We start from the raw sequence: 25,520 nt of genomic DNA, 5'->3' as shown, positions 1-25,520 counted from the left end.
CATCTTCAGACTTTATTCTGAATCACTTTGCACCTCTGCTGCCTCAGGGTTCCAGAATCACTGAGGCTGGGAAAGCCCTCCCAGCCCATGGGGTCCCATCCCCACCTTGTCCCCATCTCCAGGTGACATCTCCAGGGGTGGGCACTCCCAACCTGCCTGGCCATCCCCTTCCAATGCCTGAGCACCCTTTCCATGGAGAAATTCCTGCTGATGTCCAGCCTGAGCCACATTCTGCACAGATTGCACTGGTTTTCCAATTACAGACCACGATAAAGAAACTGCTTTTCTTCATTTGCTAAGGAAACCTTTTCAAATATGAATTTCTAATGCTCCCCTTTGACATAAACCCCACCACGTTCCACTGGACACAGACCAGTCAATTCTTGTCACACATTTTCCATGTCAACACAGTCCTGTACCTATGGATGGTGACTTGCTCCAATTCTGGAGTCAGGATTTGGCCGATTTGGCTTCCTGGTGCTGAAGATTTGCAGTTTTCTTTCTGCTCATTTAAATAACAGAATATTTAACTCAGAATGAACAAAACCCTTGTGTTCAACTCCCCAGGTCAGGATTTCCCTCCTGTTATTTATACCTGAGACTTGGGGACTGGCAGTGGGAGTTAAAGTGGAGATTAAATATAAACAAGGAGGATTTTAATTTCATAAGAAGCAAAGCTAAATGTACACAACTCAAAATTCTCATCAGTGCTTAGTTGGTGGCAAAGTAAAACATCAGAATAAAGTCTGAAGATAATTTTTTTCAATAGAATTTGTAATTTGACAGCAAGGCACCAATTCTCTGTCACAAACTCCAGCTGCAGCTGGAGCTGTGTGACTTTCATCCCCCACACCCACAGCACTCCCCTTCCAAAGGAAGTTATTCACATATTTAGTAATGGACTTGTGATCTCAGTCAGTTTTAGTGGCTGCTCTGTCAGAACCTTGCAGCACTTTCAGAAAGCAAACCCAAACTGAAAGCACGGAAGTCCCACGGTGTCACGTTGTCACTGTGTCACCAGGAGCCTCTGGGCACCCCCAGAGGAGGCAGAGGGACACAGGGACAGGAAGGAGGGCGAGGAGGAGTCATGGCCACCATGTGAATAAAAGGTTTTGTTCCTGTGTGGTCACCCAGCAGAAGCCCCAAGTTCTCCCTGACAAGAACCTGCTCCAAGCTGGCCGGGGTTGGCCTGGCTCCCTGTGCCCATCCCCTCCTCCCCAGTGCCCTCCCAGCCTGTCCCTGCCTCCCTCTGATCCCAAACTGGCTTTCATCCCCAGCTGCAATGTCTGAAATTGCCAAGCACACCCAATCTTTTATTTCTTTTCATTCCCTCCTTCCCTCAAGGGCATTCTGCAGAACCTCCTCTGCTTTGAAGGTAATAAAAATAAAGTTGCATGAAACACTTGATGTGAATCGTGTACATTGCCTGAAATTTATACACTTTACACCCATTTTTAACTTTTCCTTGTATTTAATTCCAGGCCATGGTTTACCCTTAGTTTTATCTGCAGTGTTCAACCAGATCCTGAACTCCCAAAGCTCGGTGATTTCCTAAAAAGCCCAAGAGAAGCTGCAGTTTATCCAAACTTTGTGAACATTTTCTCCAAACTCTGACCTCATTAACACTTTTGAGATCTCTGCTGGCATCAGAAACTTCACTTGCGTTGCTGACATTCAAATTGGGCAATGACTGTATTTTCCATCATGACTCCAAGTCTTGCTTCTGGTGCCAACAAAATTCACATGACCCAGTGCAATTCTGCAAGGCCTTGGGATGACATCAAAACAAAATCCTGCCAATGGCTTTTATTAGGAAATGAAAAATTGTTCAAGCCCAAAGCTTGGCCAACTTCAGACCAAAGGAACTGAACTGGGGGGATAAAACCCAGGAACCTGCTCTGGACACCCCTGCAAAGGGCACACAGTTCATGCTCTGAGTTAAACTGGGTTTTTATCCCACAGGTCTTTGTCCTGCTACTCCAGGACAGCCCAGCCATGGTGGAGGCACTTCTGGGATAATAAATTTAGGAAGAGGGAAAATCCCTGCACTCCATGGTAAAAACTGAATGAGATTTTATCTCACTGTGGCAAATGTGGAAGAAAAGGCAAAAATGGTGAGAGGAAGGAGAAGGAGAAGGGAAAGGACACCTTCCCCATCCCAGGCTGCTCCAACCTGGCCTTGGGCACTGCCAGGGATCCAGGGACAGCCCCAGCTGCTCTGGGCACCTGTGCCAGGGCCTCCCCACCCTCCCAGGGAACAATTCCTGCCCAAAATCCCACCCAGCCCTCCCCACCCTCCCAGGGAACAATTCCTGCCCAATATCCCACCCAGCCCTGCCCACCCTCCCAGGAAACAATTCCTGCCCAATATCCCACCCAGCACTCTCTCTCTGGCAGTTTCCAGCCATTCCCCCTCATCCTGGCACTCCTGGCTCTTTTAATGGGCCCTGACATCCAGAGCCACCCAAAACATCAGCGCTGTCCAAGCTCAGTGCACCAAGAACGAATTTACAGCAGAAAATGGCACCTGATCCACTTCCCTCTTCCACTTCTGCAACTCCCTTCATTGTTTTAATAATCTCATTCAATCATTTTTACCTTCCCTCCAAGAATTTCACATTGACAGTCTCGGCACTCTCACAGCCTCAGGGGGGATTTACCAGGGTATTTGATATTGCAAAATTAAAATACTGAAAGATTAAGTTACCTGACTAAAGGAACACAACCACACCACTTGTTTCTATCATGTGCTCCAGTTACAACCTCAGGCCTCTTCTTGTAGGCAAATAACTTTCAAAAGGGGAAAGAAATCCTCTAAAGAATTTCCGTCATCGAGGATGACATTGTGTCTTTTACCTCTGAGTCAGAAATTCACTCCCAGCTTTAATCTGCAGTGACTGATCTGCCAGGGGGAGCTTCATAGAAAGTGGAGTAATTTCAGGGCACTTTCTGATGGATAAATCCCCATTAGAGACTCAGACCTAGGGTGAGCTCACTGCCGAGGCTAAAGCTCACAATTCATCTCAGAATGAACAAGCTCCAGAGCAATTCCTTAAAAAAAATGTACAATCAGTCATTTCCTTCAGTCCACTTCCTTTTTTTGTTGTCTTCCCTGCATTCAGTTCATGTTTTTGGCTGATTCAGAAGCCTCTGGGCAGTTGTGCCCATTTCCAAGGCTGTGCTGGGCATCCACCCTGCAGCTCCTCTGTGCCCAAAGGGCTCCCAGGAGCCAGAGCCCACACAGAGACTTGGATCTGCTCCTTCTCAGGGGAGGCTCAGGTTGGACATCAGCAGGAATTTCCCCATGGAAAGGGAGGTCAGGCCTTGGCAGGGGCTGCCCATCCCTGGAGGTGCCCAAGGAACTCGTGGAGGTGGCACTGGGTGCTCTGGGTGGGGGACAGGGTGAGGATGGGGCACAGCCTGGACTCGATGGGCTGGGAGGGATTTTCCCACCTCAGGGATTCTCTGGGTTGCTTTAACACCAAACATGTGAGCAAAATGTGGCCTCAACTCCATTTCTCTAAAAGAAGCCAAGGGCACAACCCAAAAGGTTGAACAAAACCAGCATCTCCTCCTTTTTCCAGAGATTTTCCCATTAGCTGGGGTGGCAGGAGGGCAGGAGCAGCCCTTTAATGTCCCTTCAGGGCAGAGGCTGTAAAAACAGACCAAGAATTGTGAGCTGGGGTTGCTGAAGGCTCAGCCTCGCCCCAGGCAGGTCCAGGATAAAAACCTGCAGGCTCAGCCCCCTGACTTCCATCCCCTGTGCTGCTCCTGGCTCCAAACTCTGGCCAGGGACACAAAATCCTCGTCTGCTCTGGAAGGGCAGCGTGGGAGAGGGTTCTGCCTTCATCTCTGCCTCCTGTTCACAGCTCTTTTATCACTTGGCATAAAGCAAATATCCCAAATTAAAGCTGGCCTGGATTTGCCAATCCCTGTGTCAGCTGCTGGTGGATTTTCTCATCACCCAGCAGAGGATCCCAAACAAACCCATCCCAAATTCCCTCTCCTCTCCCCTTGAACCTCACCTTCTCTCCCTCCCTGACAAACCCCAGTTTCCCTGCAGCTTTCCCTGCTTTGTTTCCTTGCTCAGGCCCTGGCAGAGCTCCTCTCCCCCAGCATTCCCAAAGCACAGTCTCACTTCTGCAATGTTTGCTCAGGAGGCTTTCAAACTCAGACACTTTTGACAAAATCAGTGTGGTTTGAGGAAAAAAACCCAAACCCACACACACGAGCACAAAGCCATAGACAGGGCTGAGGAATGGCATCATCTTCCTGAGGTGAACAGAAATTCCATGCCTGCTTTCAAGTATTTATGAGAAAGAAGCCCTTTTCGTTGAAAAAGCTTCTTGTGGAGGCTCATTTCAAATAAAGTGAAATAAACTCTCAGCTTCTGAACCCTCAGAGCTCAGATTTTCCAGCTTGGAGGTGGCTCTCCCAGGGTGTCCTGAGGCACAGACTGCTCTGGTGCTTTTTTGGTTTCAGACACTGACACTTTACATCCTCCCTGCCCCTAACAGCCTTTGATTAGCAGGTATAATAACCAAAAATGGCTTTAAAATACCAAAAGAACTTATTTAACAGGGTACTTTTTTTAAGCTTCATTTTCTTCTGGCACGACCATCTTGCCATGAAGAGGAGAAGTGAGGCAGGGGAGCATTGAGGGGTGAATCTTTTCTCCTAAATCTTCACTTGGTTTTTATTATGTTTAAATCCAGCCAGACTTACCCAGTTTGGAAGCACAGCCTTGTCTTGGGGTACTTCTCTGGAAGAGAACCAAGGAGAAAGCCCTGCTAGAAAAAAGAAATTTTGTGTCTTGTCTTACCAGAACATTTCTGGGTCTGTGCACACCTGAGAGCCCTGAACCAAAACTATTCCTTCCCTTAAACTCCTCCTTTGCCCCCAAATCTGGGCACCACAGGGATTTTACCTTCCCCAATAAAGGGTGGGAGCAGCTGTGTCGAGTCCTGGGAAGGGAACAGCAGAGTTTTCACACACAGCAAAGCAAGACAAGCAGGGTACAACGAGCTCAAAGAGATTTTTTTAAATAAAAAAAAGGCAAAGCAGGAAAATCTTGAAGTTCCTCCCTTTGGGTGCTGATGCTCGAGGGCTCAGCCACTAGAGGGAAATGTAAGATAAGGGAAAAAGGAACTTAACCCTCTCAAGCTGGAGCTGAGCCTTCTCAAAACTTCAGAGATCAGATTTTAATGACAAAATGTATTTAGTTATTTTGAGAACTGGGTATTGGGAAGAAAGGAAAAGCTACAGGGGAGGGACAATAGTCAGAGAATTTTATCTTTGAATTCTCCTTTTTAAAGTGGAGGAAGAAAAAGGATTTGTATTACATTAACCCTGAACAAGACTTTAAGTGGTTGCAGAGGTGTTCTTACTGGTAAACGCAAAACCCTTTGGGTGATAAAATAATTTAATTTTCTAGGCAGAATTAGGAAATTTTTAGATAAAATAATTTAATTTTCTAGGCAGAATTAGGAAATTATTAGATAAAATAATTTCATTTTCTAGGCAGAATTAGGGAATTATCAGCTGCAGAGAATCAGTGGAGACAGATATTCACTACAGAGGAGAGGGAGAAGCTCTGTTTGGTGGCAGGTCTTGCTCACAAGGTAAGAATTAATCAAAAGAGACAAGAAATGGAGATACCCGGGCTTGCTTTAACAAGTACCTGAGGGTGGCAGTGAAATGTGATTCCTGTTCTGGCTGCCTTTGCAACAAAGATGCCACATGGGGTGACTTTTTCCTCTTCACATGAGAGGGACACCACTAAATCCCATTCCAAAGGACCTTTCTCCTCACAATGTGAGGAGAAAAGCTTTTAATGTTAAAAGCTTTTAATAACTTTTTTTAAAAAGTTAAAAAATTAAAACTTTAATAACTTTTTAAGGTCACTTATGGCACCAGTCTGGGAGCTTCACATCACTGGTGCTTCTTTGCCATCCTGAATTTGGAATAGACACCCAAGAGAATAAATAAATAAACACCCAATACAATAAATAAACACCGGAATAAACACCCAAGAAGTGTGTGTTGCTCAGGAGCACATTTTTGGGATGCCTTCAGCAGTTTTCTGCCTCACTCCCCACTGGATCAGTGATTTCTTCCTGCACTTCCAGCCCTGGGAATGTCAGACACCTCAGATTGGGGGCACAGAGCACCCAGCTCAGGAAATTGCATTTCAGGGAATTGGATCTCAGGGATTGCTCAGCATCTCCTGTCCCCCAGGGCACATCTGAGTGCCTCAGTCCTGCCCACAAGCAGTTCCTTGCTGGGCACTGATTTATCCCAGAAAATTCCCTCAAGGCAGTGTTTGAGACAGATCCTCCATCAACACCAATGCAATCAAGTAATTAAGGGTTGCACTGTAATGCATAAAGATTTCTGTGTTCACCAGACGAGAGTAGCTGGAGGGGTTTGCTTTGACACCTTTATGGATGATCCCAGTGCTTCATTTCACATCAAATGCACTCACCCAGCAGAGATTCTGTGCCCAGGGGTCCTGCAGAGCCTCTCCATGATTTGTGTTCCAGCCCAGTTCTCATCCCCACCCTGAGGAGCTTCCTGGGGGATCCCTGGTGCCTGCTCCTCCATCTGCTGCACTTCCACCAGGGACAGCATGGCCCAGTGATTCATCGAGTCTGGCTGAGGAGATTGTGAAATGAGTCTTTTAAAAGCCACAAAAATGTTATTTTTACAGGAATTCAGGTATTTCCTGTATATAACACCTGCCGTGGTGATGATGTTAAATATTCTCCCTGAGACCTGGTGAACTGGTTTGGTGTAATTTGGATTCTGATCCGGATCAATCACAGGGGAACATCAGATTTATGCTGCTCCTGTATCCCCTGGATGTCAGCAGGCCAGGAGCTTGCAGGTTATTGTGTTTTCAGTGTTCCTGCCACGTTCCTGTGCTGGAGCTGGAGACATCAGGGGACATGTGGGGAGCAGCTCCCTCTGTGCCACCAGCAGTGACTCAGCCTCTCCCCACAGCCACTTCTCCAGGAGCAAATTCAGCTCAAGGAATGGGGAGAAGTGGAGTTTTACTGCCTGATTTTGCCCATAAAGTCATGTTTTCCTCAAGCCAGGTCCTCATCAGGAGCGTGTGGGGCCAGATGAGAACTCATTTCCATAGGTGTGCGAGCCAGCCTCGCCGTGCTGCTGGCAGAAAACCCAGCTTAATAAGACTAAAAATATCATTTCTTTCCCCAAGTTCAACTGGGAGATGAAATTGGGGCCTGGGACTGAGGGGTGTTTGCTTTAAAAGGGCATTTTGGAGCTTGTGGCATCTCCACAAGCCCAGGCCTCAAAGCCAGGAGTGACATCCCAGAAGTTCTGCCCCAAAGCCTCCCTGCCAGCACACAGCTGCGAGCACTGTTTGATGTATAATCCTAAAGTTAATTAGGAATTTCTGGAGCTCTGGGACAAGCCTCATTACAAGAATTAAAAATCTAAATCTTCAGCAGGAAATTGAAGCTCTGGGAAATGGTCAGTTGGTAAAAATGGCTCTGCTGGTAAAAAGGGAGCAGGGAGTAAATCCTGAGCTCATTTCCCTGACTGAGGGCAGAAGAAAGGGAAAGATTTGGTGCTAAACTCGAGGTTCTCCAGGTCCTTCCCCAGCACTTTCTCTCCCAGGGCTGGAGCTCCTCTCCTTTGAAGGAAACCTCCAATGGTTCACAAGAGCTTCTCCTGTGAAGGAAACCTCTCTGTGCTCAAACTGGGAGTGATCCACGACTGAGAACAAGCTCAGAACTGGAAGGGAAGGAGGGACCTGCAGCAGGAATCGTTTCCATGAAGTGAACTCCAGCAATATTCCCAGATGGATCAGTCAGATCCAGCAGTTCTATCCCCACAGGGCAGAGCTGCTGAAATGTCTCTCTCCTGCTGGTCCCCTGCCAAACATCAAAAGCACTTTTCATGCAGAGCAGTTCAACAAAACTGACAGTGTGAAGTGAGGGGAGGCCAAGGATGAATGAGAATGGCACAAGACCTAAAACCCACTTGGAGCTGTTGAATTCCCCCCCAAGGAAGCAAGGAAAAGCTGTTTCTGCCTATTCTGGTTCATTTGGTTCCGTTCTTCATCTTTTTCCCTTAAAAATCTGCATTTTACTTTAAGACAAAGCTGCAGAAATTGGAGGTGGTGCTGAGCTCTGTTCCCCTTCTCCTTGGGCTCAATTTGTTTGTTTATTGTTATCTCCTGAACTCCTGTCAGCTCAAAGGGAGCAAAGGCATTGTCAGGTTTTCATTTCCTCACATGGACACTCCTCTTCCAAAACCACAAAAAGCAGCTTGGATTTTAGGGACAGAAATGGCAGAAAGGAGCAGTTATTATGTTCTGTAACATTCTCCCTCCTAATCCCCTCATTCCTCACCAGCCCCTGCAGACTATTTTTCCTCATGCCATTTGATTGGGAAAAAATCTCTAAACTATTCCTAGTCACTTGAGAAAATAGCTGTCAGTGTATTTTGGGCATTGATGTAAAAGTGATGTACATTTTCCATCTCTCCATTAACCCACACCCTCATCCCAGAGTTACCCAAGGCTTGCTGCCTCTGTCCTTTCTTCCTCTGCTCTTTATGGGACATCCTGAAATTTTTATTTCTGTCAGGGTTGCTGGTACCACTTGGAAAGCTCAATTAACACAATTTTTTTTCCTTGTGCCCAAGGATTTTATAATTTTTGCCCTGGAATCTCTGTCCTCCTCAAGCCCTTTTAGTCATGGTTTAGTGAGTGCACCCAGAAAGTTTTGCACACTTTTGGAAAAGGACCATGAAACTGAAACCTACTGGGTTTTTGTGCATGGGTAGGAGCAGAGCAACAAGAAATGGCCCAGACAGAGGCTGGGGGTGAAAAGTGGGGTCTTATCTGTCTTTGTGATTTTAATCTAGAAAGATTCCTTCCCTGTTGAAGGGAGAGAACATTGGGAAGCTGTGGGAAGTGCAGGAAGATCTTTGGAGCCAGGAGGAGGTTGTGTTAATACCAAACTTTGAATTCTTCTTTAATACAGGATGAGGTACTGACAGATCTGAGCATCTCAGTTTGAAAAGACCATGAGCAATCTGCACTTCTCTGTCCCTTTGCACACTGCAGATCTCCCTCTGAACTTTGAGCAGGAAATTTGGAGATGCTCAGGGGCTCCTCTTCCCCTCCCTGTCAGGATTTGCACTGCACTGACCCTGTTTGAAGGTGGGAAGGACCAAGCAGGGCTATTAACAATATGCCTGAAATATCATTTCAAAGCATCCTCCTTCCTCCTGCTGTTGCCTCCTGGAATAAAGCTGTAGTTAGTCAGTCCTTTCCTCCAGGGACACAGATGCCAATGCAGGGAAGGGGATTTAGAGGAGATCAGAAAGGTTGAATAAATGTCTCATTTAGGGCCTGATTGTGCTATTGTTATTCATGAAGAGTCATTGCTTATTCCCACCAGGATCTACTCTTGGATTAGCCTTGGCCTTAGCAGAAAAGGCCTCAAAAAGTCATTTTTGGCACGAGAGCTCCCCAGCACCGATGCCTGGAGAGGCTCCCTGGACAGGGTTAAAGGAATAAAGCAGGGATTTATTAAAAGCCCTTCCAAGGATGCACCTTGGGCACTGCAAGAGCCCGGCCCTGGCTGCACCCAGGATGGGCCCTGGCTCAGGAGTTTCACACTTGGATCAGTTCTGGTCCATTTCCACCTTGGGGTGAATTGTGCAATTGCAGCTGCAGGTGATGCAGTCCCATCCTCCCAGCTTGCTCTCCTCAATTCGCTGCTGGTTGCACTTTTTGGGCCTGGAGCTGCAGCGGTGTCCTTGGCTGTGGGGCTGGAGAAGGATTGTTGTGTGTGCCTGAGCTGTGAGGAGACCCTGCTGACACTTTGTGTGGAGTTCAGAGTTCTGCACCAGTGCAGAGGCTGGAAAATCACACAGCTCAAAGTGCAGCAGGGCCAGAGCTGCTGCACGGGGCCAGGGCGAGCCTGAGCTGTCCCTGAGAGCCCCTGCAGGGACTGGCACCTCCACAAGCAACACAACATCTCCAAAATTCCAGAGGGAAATGAGAGGAGCTCATCAAGCTCCTGAGTCATTCCTGCAGGTGTTAAACCATATCTGACTGCTCCAGTCAGATGATTGCTCCCATCATCTCTCACCCAAAAATCCATCGCTGCTGCGGATGAGTGCTGGGAATTCAGCTCCTCATTATCCTCAAATACCTCTGCATTAAGTCAAAAGGGAAACATTTCTTCTTTTTTTCTCTCTGAGCAGGAAATTGGGGAAGTTTCGAAGCAGCAGAAGTTGTGGCAGCAGCTGTCACAGAGCCCAGCCAGGCACGCTCTCCACGGTTTTCCTGAAAACAAGGAAGCTGTGAAATCTCAGGGAAATGCAAAGCTCACCTTGCAGGTTCATTAAGCCCAGTGCTAATTGAGCTCATGGACGTGGGGCTTGGGGTCAGGTGGGGATGGAGCTCTGCTCCCAGGGAACAGGGACAGGAGGAGACGGAACGGCCTCAGGCTGGGCCAGGGGAGGCTCAGGGTGGACAGCAGCAGGAATTTCCCCATGGAAAGGGAGCTCAGGCACTGGAAGTGCCCAGGGAGGGTTGGATCCCCATCCCTGGAGGAGTCCAAGGAGGGGCTGGAAGTGACACTCAGAGCTCTGGGCTGGGGACAAGGTGGGCATCGGGCACAGCCTGGACTCTTTTCCAACCTTAGGGATTCTGGGATTCAGCAAAAACAAAGAGGAGCCTCCAACAAGCAAAAATCCCTGGGCATGTGGCCAGGAGAATGTGTTTGTGATCCCTGTGGCATCCCTGTGCAGGAGCACAGAGCCAGCCCTGGCTCACTCTGCTGAGCTCGGCTGGGACATCCCAGCTTTTGGGAGATCTGGGCTGGGGACAGCCTTTGGTTACTGCTGTGAAATCCTGGGGAGGAGTTCCCAGAGATTCCCACAGGACTTTACACCCCTTTTATAGGATGTAACAGCCCTGTGGAGCCTCCCTCACCGGGGATATTCCAGAGCAGTCTGGACACAATCCTGTGCCCTGAGCTCTGCTCCCTCCCAGCCTGAGCCATCCTGGGATTCTCTGCTAGAGGGAACCACACTGGTCTCCAAAATATTTTGGATAATTGAGCAGGAAGGGCTCGACAGAGGGACCAGATTCCTGGTCAAGTGTTGAAAGGCTTTTCAGTCTATCTCAGACCTAAAAAAACCCCAGAAGGAAGTTTTTACAGTGTGGTTTCTTTGTCTCCTCTGCTGCTGCTCTGCTGTGATTTAAGGAGTTTTTAATCTCACTGCTCAGTCCTCTCAGGCTGCTGTCTGTGACAAACCAGTCCATTCCCATGGAAATTGTCATGCCTGGAGTGTGGAGTCAGTCCAAGCCTGGCAGGAACAGGGAAGGACTCACAAAGACTGAGAGAAATCCCAGGTTATTGGATTTGCTAATTCATTGCACTTTCATTTGTTAATTAACAAGCTCGAGGGATCGAAGGAAAGCCACCACCTGATAAAGATCCTGACCCCTTGCTGGTCCAAGGGAAAAGATCCTTGTTTGCTGTTTATTTGATATAACCCAAATTACTCTGTGGTTGCTGAGATGAGTTTTGGAGTCGTGGGTCAAATTCTTTGTGCAGTCCAATTCTGAATTATCCATCCTGCAAAATCCTTCGTGCAGGGCTGCAAAGCTGTCACTAAACATGGAATCAAATATTCCCTTTAGTCACACTGCACCAACTACTGCACATTTCCCTGCCATGAAGCAATTTCTGCTTTCCTGGGAGATGGGAACCTCAGTGGAGGCCAAAGAACACCTGGAATTGTTCCTGAGGGAGAAAAAATGAGCTGATTGGCAGCTCAGAAAGAACACACAGGTCACAATTAAGAATCTTCGTGTATTAATGAGGGAATTTTAGTCTTGTTGGCATTCAGAGCTAACTGGCTCCAAGTGAACTCTGTTCCTTCCAAGCAGAGTCTTTGCTAAGCTGGATAAAACAGACAGGAGGTGTTTTTCCCCTTTTTCCCCCTCTTTTCCCTCTTTTTTCCCCACAGCTGCTGTGAAATCTGACTGAGCCATCTGGGCTTGTGTTTCCAAACTGCCACTGCAGAGGAACACTCAGGCAGGATTTGCTTTTCCAAATCCACCAGAGCTCATCCAAAGGGACAAACGTGTGAGGAGGAAGCTGGACTGCACATCAGAGCAGCCCTGCTCGCTGGTAAATCCCACCCAAGGACCAGGAGCAGCTCTTGGAAGGATAAATCTCCCGCAGTGATCCCTGCCTATAAAATGAGCTGTGAGTTACTGATTGACTGAGTCACTAAGCAGGCTGAGGGCTTGAAATGTTTTCCTGTTCTTAGACAGAAAACTTTATAAATTCAAAGTATTTTTTACTTAGGTGACAAAATATGTTTTCATAATACTTGAAAACTGACAAAGGGTTAATACAGAAATACAAGATTTCGTTTGAAACTCAGATTAATTTCACTCCTTGGAGTGGGACTCGGTTTTGAAAACTGCAGAGCTGTGATTTCCAAAGCTCAGATTCCTGGTAAAAACTCCCCAATGCCAATATTCATTAGCAGCTTGCCAGCTGTGCAGATCCTGTTGGAACAGCTGGGATCAGTCCCTGAGCTCCTGAGCATCTTCAGTGAAACTGTGAGGGATTTCAGGAAGGCTCTGAATAATGGCACCAGTAAATATTTCACAGTTCAATAATAATAACTATAACCAGTATTATTATTATTATTAATAATAATAATAACCAGTGCTGAACAGAGCTGTCTGTGTGTGTGTGGAATGAGCTACACAGCAATGGTTTTTGGGGTGTGAACATTTATCTGGCTCTAAAACAGAGCAGTTTGGGACAGGCAAAGGAGGAGCTTCAAGTCTTGTGTGTGACCCTGGGTGTGCAAATGCCAAAGCAAGAGAGATTCTGGCACCAGCCTGTGGATTTGTGTGGAAAAGGTTTCCAGGGAGAAGGTCTGGAGCAAATTCTCCAGGATTTTGGGCCTGGGGATGGTTCAGGTTGCATTTCTTGCTGTGATTGATGAGAAATAAAATCAGGTAACCACCAAAATCAGCTGCTCCAAGCACTCTCCTGGGGTTTGGGTGCTTTAAACAACCTCCCTGATAAAATGAGACACATCGAGTGCATCGCCCTTGTGGTCCCAACCCCTGTGGTGCTGCTGGAATCTTCTTTTCCTTGGCCTCTTCTGGTGCCCTGAGGTTTCCTGGAGATTCCCACGGCGTTGGGAAGAGATGCAGACACATCTGGATCAATCCCTTTCCATGCAGACTCACAGGATGTCCTTGCAGTCTGTAATTTTGAGATTTTCAGGTCCCTTCCAACACAAACCATTCCCTGATTTTGTGATATGGAACAAGCAATTAGGTACAAAAATGTCTTTTTGAAGCTCACTTTGGCCACAGTATCAAACAGGATATTTCACTCATTTTTCCCCTACCCCTTCCATATCAAAATATTCTTAAAATGTACTTATTTCTTGAGTTCAAACTCTGTAAAAATGTCTCAACAGATGAAAACTAGACACAAATTAAAGACATGATCCAAGGAGTTCTAGAGACAATATAGACATAAGTGTCTGCTTATTCCAGGCAGGAGACATTTTCTTGTTTCCCTTTGATGGATTGAGGGTTTTTCCCCCGATCACAATCGAGTATAGAAGATGTTAGAATATTGAAATTAGAATAAATTAGCTTGCAGCACCCCTCAGTTTATCACCAGAATGAGATTGTTAACCTGTGATTCAGATTGATGGGTTTGCAGCAGAACCTGCTACAGAAAGGAAAGGCAGAGAGAAAAGAAAAAGCTATTTTAAAGGGAAAGCATTTCTCCTCAGCAGACAACAGAGAAATTATTTAAACCATTCCCTAATCTGAAATTTATATTCCCTCGTAGGGCTATTAAGAAAAAATGACAAGAAGGGCTAAATTGATTTTAATCCCTGAAGTTTCTCTTTAGGATGTGCCCTTCCCAAAGCACACTGTCAGTATTCAGACACTGCCCTGAGCCTGCTGTGACTGACAGTCCTGAGATAAACATTTCTGAAAGTGGATTTAGCCAAGTGTCCCTCAGCTTTGTGAGTTTCTGTTTCACCTCCCAGGGATTTTAACAATTTAAATGGGGCTCTTCCCATTGAAAATGCTGATTTATGTACTTTTTAAGTAAAACCCAAAAACTTTTGTAAAGTTAGGAAATCTAGCCTTACACGTCTCAGTGTGGGTTTAAAATCCATTTTCAGATGATTTTGGGTTTTGAAGCCAGTTTGAATCTGTTTCAATGGAAAAGCAGGTCTTCTAGAACAGAACCAACAGCTTTGCTTACAGCAAACACCACATCAGAGGTTTGTCCATCCAGTTGTTCCCTCTCCAGCCCCAGGAACTCGCTCACTGCTTGTTAATGAACTGCAGGAAGAAGGAAAAATCAGCCTTAGCCAAACAATAAACATCTGGATTGCTCATGGCCTCAGCAATTCTCACCAGAACCAGCCACTAACGGTTCCCAGAAGAATTAGATTTACAATGTTTTTCTTCCTAATGTTTTTTTCTTTCCCATCTAAAACTTGTGCTAATGGATTAAAGCCTAATAAATAAATTCTCCTGGAGGCGATGATTAATCAGTTTTGGGTTGCTCAGACCTTTTGGTTGAGCAACATTTACTGAAGGGAAAGGTCCTCAAAATCCTGTGTTTGAGCTGAGCTCCGCTGCAGGAGCTGGTGCCAGAGGCACAGAGACTTCCCCCCCTGTGCAGGTTGAAATTCCAGCTGCAGCAAAGCTGCAGAGTTCAGGGAACCACAGAATCGTGGAATTATCCAGGTTGGAAAAGCCCTCCAGGATCACTGAGTCCAGGCTGTGCCCGATGCCCACCCTGTCCCCAGCCCTGGCACCGAGTGCCACCTCCAGAAATTCCTTGGGCACCTCCAGGGACGGGCACCCCAAACCTCCTGATTTGCTTTACAAGATAAACTCTGAGAATTCCCTCCCTGTTTTCCATCCAGGAGTCAGAGTAGCTCCATATTTTCTGCTTTGAGATGTTTTGCTGTTATACAGCTAAATATATCCACTGAACACAGGAATTACTTTGAACAACAGAAACATTTAATCACTAAAGATGATAAAAACACAGTTTTCTGTCCCTCTCCTCATTGCAGAGAAATTAGAGTTGGAAAGAACTTGAAAGCCAAGGAGTTTCTCTCCTTTACAAATGAATTCTCCTGGCCCTGTGAGACTTTTCTCTGCATTTTATTTACTGCTGTTTTATCCCAAAGGAGATAAAGGTGTCATAAATTACAGAGTCCCAGCACTTAGTCTGGAGGATAATTGCTGAAGTCTCCTGTGTCAGGAAGATTTTCCCAGCCCTGTCACCAAAAAGTCTGTGGGATTAATCATCAATCATTAATCACTAATTGGCACAGCAAATGCCAGAAATAGAAACACACCAAGCTTTGCTCCTTTTTTCACTCTTTCTGTTGATAATGCAAAGTAAGTGAATCAAACTATTTGACAGACACTGATTGTCCCTTGGGGTTGTTATGGATCAGTGCTCCCAAGGCAAGTCCTGGCTCTCTCAGGAGAGACTTCCAGAGTCCCCACCCCACTGGTTTTTTTCAGGTTGCCAGAACCTTTTCTGGTTTTTTTAATACCCTGGGACACCTTCCACTATCCCAGGTTCCTCCAAGCCCCGTCCAACCTAGCCTTGGACACTTCCAGGGATGGAAAATGCTCTTATTCAAATAAATGCAAAGCAGTCCTCATTTAGTTTGCAAATCTCAGCCAGGAACCTGCACTCCCCACAGTTCCTCACTTTCTATGGATTTGGCCTTGGACTCTCCCATTCCACAGGAGTTCACCCATCTTTTCATGGCTCTTCTTGGGGAGGTTAGCAGGAATTCTCCAGGAGAAATCCTGCTCTTACTCCAGACCATCAGGCTGGGGCCATTCCCAGCTCAGTCCCCAGTGCTCCCAGTGCTGCCAGTCTGTGCCCCAGGTTTTGGGAATGGGACAGTGTTTGACTTTCCCTATGAATTTTATACATAAATATTAAAAAAAAACCCTCTCCCACTGGCTGTGCTCTCCACCATCATCACAGGAATTATATCAGGGTCGGGTTTGAGCACTCACAGGTGGCAGCAGTGAAAGACCAGAACTCCCAGTAAAAGGAGCTGGTTCCACTGGGGGTCTGGCTGAGCTCCTGGTGCCCACCAGCACTTCCCAGCTCCCCAGGGAGGGTCATCCCAGCCTGCTCCAGCAAGGATCACTCAGAGCTGGGATGCTGAGAGCTTTCCCTGTCACTGACTGGTAACTGCTCCCAAATTTGCAGAGCCCAGGTAATGCCAACCCTGGGGTGGCTGAGCTCTCAGCAGAGACTCCCAATGAAACTCCAACAGAACAGCTCAGCTCCAGGCTGGAACAACAATCTAATGCATCCTGAGAAATTATCTCCTTTAAAGGTGCATATTCCCCCTGTTAATTGAAGAGCAGGCACTGGAAATAAACAGGTAATTGGTTCTGGCTGTAAATGATTTATTGGACATTGTAATAAACAGCACAGCTCTCTCTGCTCTCAGCCCACGGCTTCCCTCACCCAGCTGCTCCTGCCTGGATAATTGGCCTTACTTGCAAATCTATTTGGATTGTACAAGATTATCTGTTAATGCTGGGAGATGAAATGTCATAAAATGAGAGGTGTTTTTCAGGAGCACTTGAAAGTGTAGCAGCTGAAGTGCTGCAGTGGTGCAGCTGTAAACACGAGACGTTGCCTTGAAGGGAGAGTCTGGAATGTTTTTATTGATGCTAAAAGCTTCCCCGTGGTTTCAAGTGAAGTGTTATGACTCAGCAAAGGATCTCATCCCAAATCATTTCAGCACCTCCAGATTGTGCCAGAGAATGACCACGGGACCTGTGGTTCCCTGGATCAAGGAGAGCCACAATGCACATACAAACACCCAGAAATGCTCCCTCAGAACATCTCCTCATTTTTAAATTGCTGGCTTTCAGCTGTACCTCTGCTCTCTTTAGAAATCAGACAGGAGAGATGGAAATGTGTCCTGGCTCCAGAATGCTCTCAGGAAATGTCTTTGCAGCTGAGGAACTGCAGAATTTCTGCTGCATTCAGGGTGGCTCAAAGAGTTCAGCTCTGGAGAAAGGCACAGCAATTTAGGGGAGAAAAGAAAGGGGTGGAAATGTGTTCAGTGGATTCTCCAGGGCCTTTTTCACTCATCCCCTGTGTGTTTTCATGAGATGCCAGTAAAGGACTGGGAACCAGGGCACAGGGTGACAGCACCACCCAGCCCAGAGGGAAACATCCGAGAGGAGACTGAGAGTCTGCACTGGCCAATATTCCAGAAATCCCCTCTGCCACAGAAATCCCAGTGAAATCCCACCCCGACCTGAGGGAGTCAGAGGATGTCTGAACATGTTCTCCCACGTGCTGCCTGCCCACAACTCTCCACAGCAGCTTTCCAGCTGTTCTGACCCTTTCCTGTTGTGTAACTCCAGTGAAAAGACGAGGAATTCTTGTTAGGAAAGAGCAGAAAGTCACAGGTGCTGGTAGGAATTGGGAATTCTGGGCAGAGCACCCACAAGTCCCGACTCTGGTGGAGCATTCCTGGTTTCTCAGCCCAATAAAGAATATTTTCAGCTGAATTATTTCATAGGGAACACGAATACAAATGTGCCACCAGCCAGGGAAGCAGATGGATTTGGTATCAATCCTACAGCTGGAGAGTCCTGTAGCCCAACATTGCTGCAGTTGTTTCCAATTATTTATTGAAAACTGCAGGCTTGCACCTGGAAAATCACCAAAGCTGAAACACAACTTTATCACAGAACTACCTTTTTTTTCCCCTCTCGTTTTTAGAATATATTTAAGGATTTGGATGGATCCCAGGAAATTTAAATCCTTCTGTGTCCCCCAAAAGATGGAGCAGTGGTTCTCAAGGCACATCTTCACCCCGAGGGAATAAAATGTTTTATTTATCCTGGGGGCTCATGCCCACAGAGCCTCCTTCCTGCCCTGCTGATATTCCCAAAAGCCCATGAAAATGTGGTTATTTTTCATGGGCTGAATCACACAACTCAAATCATCTCTTCTCTCTCTGCCAGCTTGAGAAGAAAAACCCCAAGGCCATCTCTCCCTAACCACTGTGATTATAATGCAGTTCCAAATTAGTGCATCAAAAGCCAATAAAAGGACACGAACAAGACAGAATGCCAGCCCAGAAATCCATAAATCCTTGAAAAATAGCACTGCTCAACAGCTGTCCAGGTTTAATTTTCAAATAAACAGGAGGACATGTCACCTCTTGTTCTGCTTAGCATTGATTTAATGCTTGAATATTCATTTAAATCATTTAATTTCCAGAACTTTTAGGTCTATCAGCTGTTGCCAGAGCTCAGGCAGTCCTGGGGCTCAGCTCACCCAGGGATCAATCCGGGGCCACTCTACAAAACAATTAATTGGGGATGATGGATTGATTGACTGATTGATTAATTGGGCCCTGCCTGCTGCACACACTAATTCTGGACCATTTAAAGCTCATGAGGCTTTCTGCTGAGATTCATTGATTTCACAAGGTAATAAAATCATGCCTGGGTGTTCAGCCAAGAGCAGAGAATGGATGGAAGGAAGGGGAGATTGAAATAATGTCAGAGTGGGAAGGGAGGAGTTGCAATGCCCTGTTCCTGCTCAGATTGTCCCCAGCTGCCCCTTCCAGGTGGCAAAATGTGGGAATTGTCTTCAGTTTGTGGCTTGGCAGCTCTTGTGTCTTACAAATGACATGAAACATGAAATAACAGCCAGGAAATAACAACAACCACTCTCTTCTCAGCATTCCACAGGACCTGATGACTCGGGATGCCTGGAGAATAAACACCATCTCCATTCAATAACAAACAGGTGAATCTGGAATATCAACCAGCCCCTGGATGTGGGAACTTTGGGAAAGCATCCAGCTCTCTCTCTTGTTGGAATCTATGGAATTATTTTTTCTCATGAACCAAAGCTTCTCTCAGGTTGGAGTGCCAGGGTTGACTTCAGAGCCTGTTGAGCCCCTGCTCTGCTCCTCTCCACCTCCTTGGATGATGATTTCTCTCTCCTGCCCCAATTCCAGCTTCCCATCCCATGTATTTTTAGAACAACCACTCCAAATTCCACCAAATTACTTCGAAGGAGCTGATAAATGGCCAGGGAGAAAAGCATCTCTGCTCTGAGCTCTGGCCTGGAAACTCTTTTGTTTTCCCTGCCATGACTGTGATTTCTGCCCCAGTTCCAGCAGCTGGCTCCTCATGGTCCTCTCCCAGCAGAACCAAAGATTTCCTGTTTGGAGATGGGGTCATGCTGGAAAGAGTCTTTTCCACACCACTTCTGCTGCTTGGAGTTCATTGGAAATGGAACTTATTACCTGGCACACCCCTGCTTCCCAATTAGACAGTCCCTGCAGCTCCAATTAAACTGCTAATTGATGTCACTGCCCTCAAATTACCGGCTACAAATAAAAAGGGAAAATACAGGAGATTCAGAATTAAAGATAGCAGCAGGTTTTCATTTCCAGCCTGGTGTTTGTGTCCTTTCAGGACAACTTTACTATCCTGGCTGAGTGCCCCAATAATAGATGTCCTGATTTATTTTATTAATGATCCCATTGTCTTTGTGTGCTCTGAAATACTCTGAAGTACTCTGAGGTACTTTCTCAAGAAAAGGTTGAACAACCAAGTTTTAACAGAACTCCTGAGTCTGCCTTAGATGTTGGAGCTGGAATTCCTTAAAGCCTGACAAAAAGGAATATTTCTCAACTTCTTCCTCTATAAAAACCCTCTTTGAAGGAGAAAAAAAAATAAAATCTATCACTTGTCTTGTGCAAGTAAAACTAATTTTTTTTCTAGTTTATCAGGTTTATTTTTGCCCATCCTGTTTGTCTGTGGCTGCATGCTCAGGAGTGGAAGGAAAACCAAGAACAAGGTGGACAATGAATATGGATCATAAAGGAAGGTCCAAGATGCTGAATACTGCCTTAATTCCATATATGTGCTTTTAAATTAAACTTACAGAAAACATTGAAGTTGGTTCAGCATATGGACTTTAGCTGGGCCTGGGGATGTGCACAAATAGCTCTGGATCCTGCTGGGAATGTGCCTGCAGGGATTGGAGCAAAGGCAATGCTGTGATTCCCACCACAGGGCTGGGGCAAAGCTCTGCTCTCCCACCCTGCTTTGGCCTCTCCAGTCCTGGGAGGGCACTTCCCTCCCTCCTAGAGAGGATATTTAATTATAGCTGGGTATTTTGAGTTCAGGAGAGAGGAATGAGGGGGGAAGCAAAGAGCTTTAAAGATAAAACAATGCCCCTTTGTTTATGTTTTTAATATGGGAATTCTCCTGCCTTGCTCTGAGGAACTCTAATTTAAAGGGACATCTGGATGTAAAACAAACAAGGAAAAAGGATCTGGGAAAGTGGAAGAGATGCTGAAAGCACTGTCACAGGCAGGGAGCTTTTCCCAATGGGACACAGGGAAGCTGAGGTAACATTGCTGATTTATTTAGGGAATTATTGGGAGATGAAAAGGAGGAATAGAATCAAACAAGTGCTGGGGGTGAGGTGCTGCTGATCACAGGGATGGGAGGTGGGGTCTGGGAAGGACAAAACAAAGGTTTTCCGTGGAAATGTGTCCTATTCCAGGTGTTCCCTGCTCCACAACATCCACCCTGCACACAGGGAGGGCACAAAACCCTGCATTTTCCTCTTGGATTCCTCTTGGAAGGGACTGGAGTTCAGACTGAACCTTTTCACTTCAAAATCTGGAAGCTGCTATTAATGGAAATGACAGATCCTGGTGTTAGAATGGGAATTACACAAAGTTCACGTTGCCTTTGTCTTTTCTAATGAAATTATTGGGAGTAATTGGCTGTACAAGACCTTCCTTAATGATCTCAACCACCCCACAACAGAGCTTACTCTGCTGGAATCCACAGAACTGTCCCTGCCTTTGGATCCTGCGTAATAAATTGCAGGAGCTGGCAATAAATAAGTTTCAAAGTGGTAAAAATAGACACAAACCTGCAGCACTGGCAGGCTGGGAACACAACACAGACTGTTTCACAATAGAGTTGCTGTTGCAGAATCATAAAATTATTATTAAAATTTTATCTGGGAGGCTTTATTCTCCTTTCACCTCTGCTACAAAAGCACCAGAAGCAGATGCAATAAACAGGATGAATATTTATCCCTTTAGTTCCTTTATCAATACCTGGACATCAACCTTTTCTAATAAAATTACAACACAAATGTGGTTAAGTCCCAAGGTATAAAGTGATGGAGACAGTGATTGTGTGTGTGCACAATGCTGGGCCAGATAAGAACTTAAGGTCTCAGAACTTCAACCTGAATTTTATCCAGAATTAATTTCCTTTAATCACATTCAATCCCATTCTCAGAAACTCCAGAGGGTTTCTCTATAGCTGGGACACTCTGAGAATCAGTTTAGAAATGTCTCTTGTACTGAAAGAGAGAAAATGGGCAGCTTCCCATCCTAATAACAGCAACAACCTAAAGCTGTCCATTACAGCCAGGAGCTGCTGAATTCCCTTGAAGGGGAGCAGCTCATTCCCTAAATTCAGCTCCCACTCAGGATGTGCAGACACAGGGAGAGGAGAGCACAGCTCAGCCCAGTGCAGTCCACGTTTCCCTGGGCTGGGCCATTCCCATCAAACATTCCACAAAATTCCCTCCAAGCTCTGGGACCAGAGTCCTCATCTGGGGCTGAAATAGCTCAGAGCAGGGAGCAGAATCGGTGACCTGAGCAAATCCAGGCTTTGCCGGGGAGGCAGCAGAGCCCTGGGGTGCTGAGAGCAGCTCATCCCTGCTCTGGGATGCTCCCTGGGATCTGCAGGTGTTTCTCAGGAAGGAAATGGAAGGAATTTCCATTTCCAGCCAGAACCTGCTGGTTTTGACAGGGCTCCCCAGGTTCAGTTTCCTGGGCTTGGCTTGGAGGAGGGGATGGACAGGGAGGTGCAGCCTAAGAAGAGGAAAATGCCCCTTGGAAAAGCCTCCTGAGAAAGCTCCACCAACTCCCTGTTCCAGCCCCACTCCTTGTTATTCTATGGAATTTTGCTGCCAAAAATAACCCTAAAAGGGTCAGAAGCCAAGCCAGGGTCCCTCTGAGCACGGCTCACTTGTTCACAGAGCTCTCACAAACGTGCACATCACCCACCAGGCTCTGGATTCACCATATGGAAAAGAAAATCCACTTGTTTGACCTCAAAATAAACACGAGATGTTTTGCTGCTTAATTTAACTGCCTGCCTCTTCCCTTTTGCATCCTGTAAACACAGATTTAAATTTAGAACAAGGGTGACAGATCAGGCTGGAGAAGAGGGAGGTTCCACGTCTCGTCCTCAACTTTGCCTCACATAGTTCTGGAATGAGCCAGCTGTTCCTGAGTGTAAATTTGGGATGCAGGGAGCACTGACCCAGAGTAAAGTGTCCCTGCACACACGTGGCCACTGAGGAGAGGGATTGAACTGCTCCACAAAGTGCTCAGGAAATATTGGATTTCCCTGAGGAGAGCTGGGAAAGCTCAGCTGAAGTCCCAGGGGTGAGTGTGGCACAAGTCCCTCTGTCACAACCTTTGTGTTTCCAACTTTCTTAGGAAAAGAACTATATAGGAAGGCACAGAAAATACTGAAATTGTGGATTTTGAAACAATTTAGATGGAAAAGGAGTCTCTTCTCAAGCTGTCTCTTCCAGACAGGTCATTTTACACCTGCTCAGCGAGGTTGGGCTCGATGCTTTTGGATTTCTCTTCCAGCCTAAAGGATTGTGTGACTGTGACCAAGAAGCAGCACATTCCACATTGTCCTGCAGCCAAGGACATGCTCTGGTCACGTTTTATTTCCTCTCACTGCTGGGAAGAGGAAAGGAAGTTTTCCCACAGGGAATCTTTGAGTGGTGACATTTGTTACCTATTCAGGCTTGGAGCAGCATCACTGATGTGAAATTAAAGAATATCAAAGTTCTGAGATGTAAAAATTCAGTTCGGGATTTTAGTCAGATCTGAACATCAAAAAACAGAATGGAAAAAAAGTTTTACTTTCTGAAACATTTCTTATAAATATAACACTCATCCCATTGGGATGGGGCATTGGCCAAAGCATTTTCCTGTTGCCTCAGAGACAGAAACAGAAAAGTGGAGTTAAATCCCTGTAACATCCACGGAATTATTTTATTTCTTAGTCCCTTAAAACAGTCTTGAACTACTTGACTCTGAAATATATCAGAAAATAGTTGGAAAATATGCTTGCATACTTTGACAATGCAATTTGTTTCTATTTAAAACATGATATCAATAATACTCCTAATTGATTAACTATTAGGTCAAATGAAGGAAATAAATTATTGTTGAATATTTCAGTTTTGACATCAATTAAGAAAAAATGCAGTATTTCCAAGAAGTAGTTCTAAAAACAATTTTGACAACAGTTATTAATTAGCACAGATTGCCTTTATCAAATTAATGCAGGGGTGGGTCTGTCCCAGTGGGTTATTTTAAGTTAAATGCCCATCATGCACAAAATTCCAGCATAAAAGTTATTTCCAGCCTTTCCCAATATCCAGATTAATACAGAATTTACCCAGAAATATTTAAAGCATGTAAAGAACAGCAGGACATACTTTGCCTTTATCCAAAATACTTTATAGCTGTCAGTGCAAATACTCAGAGTCACTCTGAGAGTTGGAGGATGGGAATTCTTTCCCTGCTGTAACAGTGGGTGAAAAATGCTCCTGCTCCAGGGCAAAGGAAATCATTCCAAATTCCAAATTCTCAGTTCCAAGGGAGGCAGCTGAGGACAAGGGCAGGAGAGCAGGGGGGTTTGGGGCTCAGCATTTCCTAGAAAACAACACCCAGAAATAAAAACTTCTGGTGTGTCCAAAGCCACCGATGGGGCTGGAAAGAGCAGGAAAACCCTGGGGGTTCAACCAGAGCTCAGCTGAGGTTCTACAAACACAACCTGAGGCCTTCACTTTGAGCTGTGTGATTTTCCAGCCTCTGCACTGGTGCAGAACTCTGAACTCCACACAAAGTGGCAGCAGGGTCTCCTCACAGCTCAGGCACACACAACAATCCTTCTCCAGCCCCACAGCCAAGGACACCGCTGCAGCTCCAGGCCCAAAAAGTGCAACCAGCAGCGAATTGAGGAGAGCAAGCTGGGAGGATGGGACTGCATCACCTGCAGCTGGAATTGCACAATTCACCCCAAGGTGGAAATGGAGCAGAACTGATCCAAGAGTGAAACTCCTGAGCCAGGGCCCATCCTGGGTGCAGCCAGGGCCGGGCTCTTGCAGTGCCCAAGGTGCATCCTTGGAAGGGCTTTTAATAAATCCCTGCTTTATTCCTTTAACCCTGCCCAGCCCTTGCTCCAGGAGCCTCTCCAGGCACCAAACCAAATGGGAATTTGGTGCCAGGGAAGTTTTCCTAAAACGTGGCGCTGCTGGCAGAATCCAGGACCCTCAGAACCTTCAGGTTTATCAGAACCTTTTCCATACAAAGCCTTTCTATCAAGGCCTTGTGTATCAAACAGATATTTCAGAGAGATGAGACAGCCCAGGAGGGATTATGTTGTTTAAAGCAATAATTACAGTCCCAGAAGTGCCCAGAGAAATCCAGAGGTGGGAATGGAACCATTTGGGGCTGGGAAGAAGCTCAGGCTGTCCCTGGCCCATCCCTCAGAGCAGCACCAGCCTTGGATTCGTGCTCAGAGCAATTCCCAGGGCTCTGCCTGCTCCAGGGGGATTCTCCCTCCTCTCTGGGATAAAATTTCTGATTTAAAGGCCAGGATTGTGAGGTTTCTCCATCTGAACAAAGTAGAAAGTTCTGGAAGAGCAGAGCCATGCCATGGCTGCTACCATGGACAGGGAGGATCCTGTGGGAGCTGGAATTGTGATTTACATGGGACAGGAGTCTCTGCTTTATCCAGCCCTCAAATGATCCAGATTTATCCATATCAGGACACCTGGAAAAACAGACATCCATCAGCTGAGCAGCAATTAATGAGTGAGCAGCACCTTTTAATTGAGTAATATTAATTATCTTAATAGTATTTAATTAATGTAATATTAAAAGGAAAAACAGCAACCTGCTTTGCAGAAGGAAATCCAAATAAAGCCTAATGGGCTTGTGCACACAAATAATGTTGTATTTTACAGCCTACCTGGTCCTTGGAGGTTGAAATTTAAAAAGGGGTGGGATCTGTGCAGTATTCCCAAAGAGGGGGGATTCCAGCCCCAGCTGTGACAGACTCACTTTTATTTTATTTTCCCCTGTGCTGAAAATCCCCAGGTTAACCCAAAGAACAAAGGCAAAGTTTCATGAAGACAAGCCAAATAAACTCTTATCAGAAGAGCAGGTCAAGAAACTGTTCCAATGTCTGGCAAGTTCATTTCAACACTAGTTATTTTATTTTTTTACTTCATTAGGCAGTGGGGAAGCAAATGGTGTGTAAATTAAATACATTTATTTTAGAAAATTAATTACAA

At 46.0% G+C, this 25,520-nt stretch overlaps 1 long non-coding RNA gene across 3 annotated transcripts; it reads right to left on the bottom strand.

Moving 5' to 3' along the window:
• Window positions 1–4,601: 4,601 nt before the first annotated feature.
• On the bottom strand, window positions 4,602–25,305 carry LOC131584299 (uncharacterized). Of its 3 annotated transcripts, none has more exons than XR_009278682.1 (4): window positions 25,196–25,305; window positions 24,934–24,997; window positions 6,485–6,654; window positions 4,602–4,787 (listed from the first exon to the last, which is right to left on the bottom strand). It is a non-coding gene; the product is annotated as an uncharacterized LOC131584299 (long non-coding RNA). The 3 variants fall into 3 exon arrangements; XR_009278681.1 differs by having other exon boundaries at window positions 4,602–4,762; XR_009278683.1 differs by lacking the exons at window positions 4,602–4,787; window positions 6,485–6,654 and adding an exon at window positions 14,211–14,398.
• Window positions 25,306–25,520: the final 215 nt, after the last annotated feature.

Source organism: Poecile atricapillus, chromosome 13 (assembly GCF_030490865.1).
Source record: "Poecile atricapillus isolate bPoeAtr1 chromosome 13, bPoeAtr1.hap1, whole genome shotgun sequence".
Lineage (NCBI taxonomy): Eukaryota > Metazoa > Chordata > Aves > Passeriformes > Paridae > Poecile > Poecile atricapillus.
Note: the sequence above shows the minus strand (reverse complement) of the source record. Positions and strands in the feature narration are given on the sequence as shown.